This window comes from Ceratotherium simum, chromosome 17 (genome assembly GCF_057802395.1).
Source record: "Ceratotherium simum simum isolate JZ-2026a chromosome 17, ASM5780239v1, whole genome shotgun sequence".
In the NCBI taxonomy this organism is placed as follows: Eukaryota; Metazoa; Chordata; class Mammalia; order Perissodactyla; family Rhinocerotidae; genus Ceratotherium; species Ceratotherium simum.
In genome coordinates, this window is record NC_141916.1 from 38,827,550 (window position 1) to 38,834,067 (window position 6,518).

Here is a 6,518-nt window from a genome sequence, read left to right on the forward strand (position 1 = left end):
TATCCTTTGTCTAATTCTTATTGAAAACCATCTAGACTTAGGTACTTAGGTACCTGGATAATATCTAGTCCTTCAAACCAAACCATCAATCCCCACTTTATCTTTTATCTCAGCATTATATAAGGCAAAAGAATGAAAGAAAATATTGCTAAAAGCAGCACATTTACATCCATCACAAAATGATCATACCACTTCCCTTGTAGCCCAGAGTGCATTTAAAGTAATTGAAGAGAGAGAGGAAAATGAACTAAAAGGATTAGGGATATTTTTCCTAGAAAGAAAAAATATTTTTCTTTTCAAAAATATTACTGAGGGAGCTTTTCACTTCTGTCCAAGATGGAGGAGCAGGAACCAAATTTACCCCCCTGCTAGAAACAGCTGAAAAACCAGACAAAATATATAAAGCGGTGGTTTTTATTCCATTGAACGTTACGGACAAAGGATGGAGATCCCTGAAAGGTGAGAAACAAATGAGGTGAGCCCTACGGTTGTTTCAGTATACTTCCTTAAGAGAATTTCCAGGCCACGACACAGAGAAAGGGAATGTGAGGAAAACTTGGTTGTTTGCCTGAGTTGAGGAGACCTTGCTGAGAGTCAAGGGAGGCCAAGACAGCTTGAGTTCCCTGGGCAGAGTACTGCAGATGAGAGAGCTGCACAAAAAAAGGACTTTAGGATATCTGGAGAGGATTCTCCTCATGACTTCAGCTGAGTACTGATCAGAATGTGTTTATGAGCTAACTACCCAAGACTGGGGAAAGAACCACCTGACAGAATTAAAGGAAACAATCCTGGGAGCTGAGAACTGGAACTAGTCCCTGTTCCCACCAGCTAGAATGGAAAAACTCACACAGGCATACCTCGGAGATATTGTGCGTTTGGTTCTAGATCACTGCAATAAAGTGAATTTTGCAATGAATCGAGTCATACGAATTTTTTGGTTTCTCAGTGCATATAAAAGTTATGTTTACACTATACTGTAGTCCATTAAGTGCGCAATAGCGTTATGTCTAAAAACAATGTACTTATCTTAATTAAAAAATACTTTATAGCTATAAAATGCTCACCATCATCTGAGCCTTCAGCAAGTCGTAATCTTTTTGCCGGTGGAGGGTCGTGTGAAAAATGCAATACCTGTGAAGCACAATAAAGTGAAGCGCAATAAAATGAGGTATGCCTGTAATTCAGAGGAATCAGAGAGAGGCTTCAGGAAGATTTTTCCTTCAGTAATAGGTCAAAATTAGCTCTAGATTAAATGCAGCTTTGTTCCCACCTAAAGAAGCTCAAGAGGAAGACCAGAGGGGATCAAACTGTTTCCAAGTAGCTTAACTGCATCCCAGAACAAAGGGCAAGAATATTATAGGAATACAGAAATCAAGAAGATGAAATTCTCGGTGTCTAACATCCAAGTAAAAATTACCAGGCGTGCAAAGAAGAAAAAAAAAAAAAAATTGACCCACAATAATGATAAAAATCAATGAATTGAAATAAGCCTAAAAATGACATAGATGATAAAACTTTAAACAGGGCATAACTGTATGCCACAGGTTTAGAAAGATAGAAGAAAGATCAAATATGTTACATAGAGATATAGAAAACATGAAAATCAAACTTATAAAAATGAAAACTAGAGCCAGCCCTGATGCCCTAATGGTTAAATTTTGGTGCGCTCTGCTTCGGTGACCCAGGTTCAGTTCCTGGGCATAGAACCACAGTCTGTCAGTTGCCATGCTGTGGCAGCAGCTCATATAGAAGAACTAGAAGGACTCACAACTAGAAGATACAACTATGTAGTGGGGAGGAAAAAATAAGATGAAGATTGGCAACAGATGTTAGCTCAGGGTGACTCTTTCCCAGCAAAAAAAAGAAAACTTAAAAAAGATAAAAATCTGCAAATAAATAAATAAAAATGAAACCTACAAAGTATGAGATGAAAAATACACTGACTAGGATGAAATGCTTGCTGTTTATTGCAGAAAAAAAGATAGTGAACTTGAAGGCATAGAAATAGAAGCTATCTAAAATGAAACTCAGAAAGAAATATTTTTTTAAATGAACAGATCAGCAGTCAGCTGCGGAGCAACTTCAAGCAGTCTAATATACATGTAATTGGAGTCCCCAAGGGAATAATAAAAAAATTTGCAAAAGTAATGGTTGAATGTTTTCTGAATTATATGAAAATTTTAAACTGCAGATCCAAAGTGTTCACTGAACGCCAAGCAGAAAGAACATGAAGGAACATGCATCAAGACACAGTATAATCAAATAACTTACAAAGTGGTAAAAAGAAAATATACAAAGAAACCAATACAAAAAAGATACGGTATGTACAGAAAAGCAACAAGAAGAACGACAGCAGATTACTTGTTGAAAATAATGCAAGCAAGAAGAGAGCAACATCTTTAAAGCACGGAAATAAAAACACTGTCATACTGGAAATCTTGACCTAATAAAAATATCTTTCAAGAAGAAGGCAAAATAAAGACTTTTTAGACAAACCAAAGATGAAAGAATTGATCAGCAGCAGACTTGCACTAAAATAAATGTTAAAGGAATTTCTTGCTTTTTCTCTTCCAGTCGCAGGCACTTCAGGAGCCAGGCAGGCTTCGGTGCAGACGCGGCCAACTGCAAGAATCACACCACACACAACCCGTCCCAAAAGTGACACAAAAACAGCATCAGGAGACCTCAGTCACAAAGGGATGCATCTCTTACGGGGGTGGACCGCAAGATCCTGAGGAACATGGGCTTTGCCAAGAGGCATAAGTAGGACCTGGCGAGGATGCAGGCCCACAATGCCAAGGCCGTGAATGTGTGTGCTGAGGTTATGGAGGCCCTCCTAAAGCCCAAGGAGGAGAAGGCCAGGATCCTAAATGGTGTCAGCTTCAAGCTCAATGGCCTTGCCTACCTTGCTCAGCCCCAGTTGGGATACATGCTCCACTCTCATACCGCATCACCAAGGATCTCAGGCTCTGCCCATCAAAGGCCACAGCTGCGGCTCCAGCTCCAGCTCAGGCTCTCAAAGGTGCCCAGGCCCTTGTGCAACCTCCAGAGTAGAGGCTGGTATCTGCCTATGGGAGGATGGAAGGACTGGTATGACCCTTGAGCTGCTGTCTGCATGGGGCTGGTGTCCTCCTGTACTATTTGTACAAATAAAACTGAGGCAGGGGGAAAAAAAAGAAAGAATTTCTTCGGGAAGGAGGAAAATAATACCAGATGGAAATCTAGACCTAGACAAAAGAACAAAGGGCATCAGAAATGGCAAATATCTGGATAAATAGAAAATAATTTTCTTCAAAACTCTTTTAAAAAACATTGACTATTTAAAATAAAAGTAGAAAAAAGTGTTCTGAAGATGGCGGCGTAAGCAGACTCGGAACTCACCTCCTCCCGTGGACACAGCCAATTAACAACTACTCGTGGAAAAAGTACCCCTGAGACAGAACTGAAAACTGCATAAGAGGAACTCCTGCAACAACGGACAATCCTAACTGAGGTGGAAGAGGCAGAGACTCCCTTCCGGAGAGGAAAAACGCCACCTTCACAAGCCGCCAGCTTCACGGCCGCCGGGAGCAGCGCACAGGTACGCAGCCTCCCTGGAGGCGTGGGGCCCTGAGCCGGGAGCACCCCCGCTGTGGGCATTTTGTGGACCCAGCACAATCTAGACCAGCGGCATAATATCTGACTGTGCCTGCTACTAAAACACTGGGGAGTACCCCCAGAAAACCCAGTTCACAAAGAAGCTAAAACTGGCTCTTAAAGGGCCCTCGCACAAACTCACCTGTTTCAGAAAGCATCCTAAAATCACCAGAAAGAAAGGTGCACAGTGCTGTGGTGAAAAGAGACTCACCTAATAGGCCCTGAGTGCATCTCGGTGAGGGGTGAGACCTCTCCAGGGACTGGGACATTGGCGGCGGCCATTGTTGTGGCCCGGTGTGGGCGTGCTGACACAGACGTCATTGGAGTTCTCCCTGAGGTCTGCTAGCCCAGGGTCTGCCCCACCTGCCAGAGCACCCATTTAATCCAGCTCAGCCAGGGCAGGCAGCCCACCCTAGAGACTGGCCCCACCCAACAACAAGCCCTCAGGCAATTTGTGGGCCTGCATAGATTGGTGACTGGATTCTCTGCAGTCTGGCAACTGAGCCGACTTGAGCGGGGCAGGGTGTGCACAAGGAGCTGGTGGAGAGTGTGGGGCAGTGGCACAGTGTGTGGGGCTCCCGCCGTGGAGAGAGTGGGTCCGCTTGGGGAGGTCGGGGCACTCACACGGGGCAGGATTGTGTTGACTGTGTGTGGACCTGTGGGCGGCAGGGTTTGTCAGCTGCAGAAGACTTGTGCTTCTCAAAGACCCACATAGGAGGTTTGCCCCACCTTGCAAAGCCTGAAACAATTGGGTGCTCCTGTGCCTGAGGCCAGCCCCACCCAGCTGCAATCCTCAGAGAGCTGACAAGAGACCTAATAGGCTAGAGGCTTACAGCAATTGTAAGGCCCTGAGCCTAACAACCTGCCACGCTGGGGGCCTACTCACTTAAAAGAAATACTGCAACACAAATGTGGTATTAGAACTTGCAGCCAACTGTGCTGGGGCTCCCTACACCTGATAAAGAGACTGAAGGGCCCACAACAACTACAAGCAGCTGAGCATTACAACAGCTGGCCAGGAGCATAACTCAGCCTCCCTGGGCGCCTACAAGGAGAGCAAACAGGCCACAACAGAAGGATACACGTAGCCCACATAGGGGTCACCCCTGGAACATTGAGAACTGAGGGAAGCACACTGGAAGCCTCCTAAGCCATCACTTACATAAGGTCACCTATCCAAGAGCAGGAGACGTAGCTGACCTACCTAATACATAGACACAAGCACAGGGAAAGAGGCAAAATGAGGAGGCAAAAGAATACATTCCAAGTAAGGGAACAGGACAAAACCCCAGAAAAGGAACTAAGTGAAACAGAAATGAGCAACCTACCTGACAGAGAGTTCAAACTAAGAGAGTTAAGGATGCTCACTTATCTGGGGAGAAGAATAGATGAACTCAGTGAGAATGTCAACAAAGAAATGGAAGATATAAAAAAGAACCAATCAGAAATGAAGAATACAATACTGGAAATGAAAAATTCATTAGAGGGACTCAAAAGCAGAGTAGAGGATACAGAAGAACGGATCTGTGAGCTGGATGAAAGACTAGAAGAAACTACCCAAGGTGAAGAGGTAAAAGAGAAAAGAATTAAAAAGAATGAGGACAGTCTAAGGGACCTCTGGGACAACATCAAGTGCACTAACATCCGTGTTATAGGTGTCCCAGAAGGAGAAGAGCGAGACAAGGGGGCAGAGAATCTATTTCAAGAAATAATAGATGAAAACTTCCCTAACCTAAGGAAGGAAACAGACATCCAGTTACAGGAAGCACAGAGAGCCCCAAACAAGATAAACCCAAAGAGGCCCATACCAAGACACATCATAATCAAAATGTCCAGAATTAAAGATAAAGAGAGAATCCTAAAAGCCGCAAGAGAATGTCAAGTTACATACAAAGGAAACCCCATAAGGCTATCAGCTGACTTCTCAGCAGAAACCTTACAGGCTAGAAGAGAATGGCATGATATATTTAAAGTGCTAAAAGGAAAAAACTTACAGCCAAGAATACTCTAATCCGCAAAGTTATCATTCAAAATGGAAGGAGAGATCAAAATTTTCCCAGATAAGCAAAAATTAAAGGAGTTTGTCACCAAGAAACCAGTGCTACAAGAAATGTTAAATGGACTGATTTAAGGGGAAAAGATAAGACCACAAATAGGAAAAATTATCTATTTCCATGATTAGAACGTAGCCGATACAAATACACAAAAAAGAGGTTAGATATGATATCAAAAACATAAAAGGAGGGAGGAGGGGAGTTAAGAGTACAGCTTTCAGACAGAGGTCAAACTAAAGTGACCATCAATTCTGTATAGAAGAAGAAAGGAACAGAGAAGGACTACTAAAACCCTGAGAAAAAAAAAGTTAAAAAATGGCAGTAAGTTCATACTTATCAATAGCTACTTTAAACGTCAATGGACTAAATGCTCCAATTAAAAGGCATAGGGTGGCTGACTGGATAAAAAAACAAGACCCATATATATGCTGCATACAAGAGACACACTTCAGACCTAAAGACACTCACAAACTGAAAGTGAAGTGATGGAAAAAGATACTCCACGCAAATGGCAATGAAAAGAAAGCTGGGGTAGCAGTCCTCATATCAGACAAAATAGACTTTAAAACAAAAACTGTAAAAAGAGACAAAGAAGGGCATTACATAATGATCAAGGGAACAATCCAACAAGAGGATATAACACTTGTAAATATCTACACACCCAATGTAGGTGCACCTAAATATATAAAGCAATTATTAACAGACGTAAAAACAGAAATAGACAGTAACACAATAATAGTAGGGGACTTTAACACTCCACTTACACCAAGGGATAGATCATCCAAACAGAAGATCAATAAGGAAACATTGGCCTTAAATGACACACTA

General features: G+C 42.6%; 1 pseudogene; it reads left to right on the plus strand.

Moving 5' to 3' along the window:
• The first annotated feature begins 442 nt into the window (after window positions 1-442).
• Window positions 443-3,278, plus strand: LOC147914778 (large ribosomal subunit protein eL29-like; annotated as a pseudogene).
• The last annotated feature ends 3,240 nt before the right edge of the window (window positions 3,279-6,518 follow it).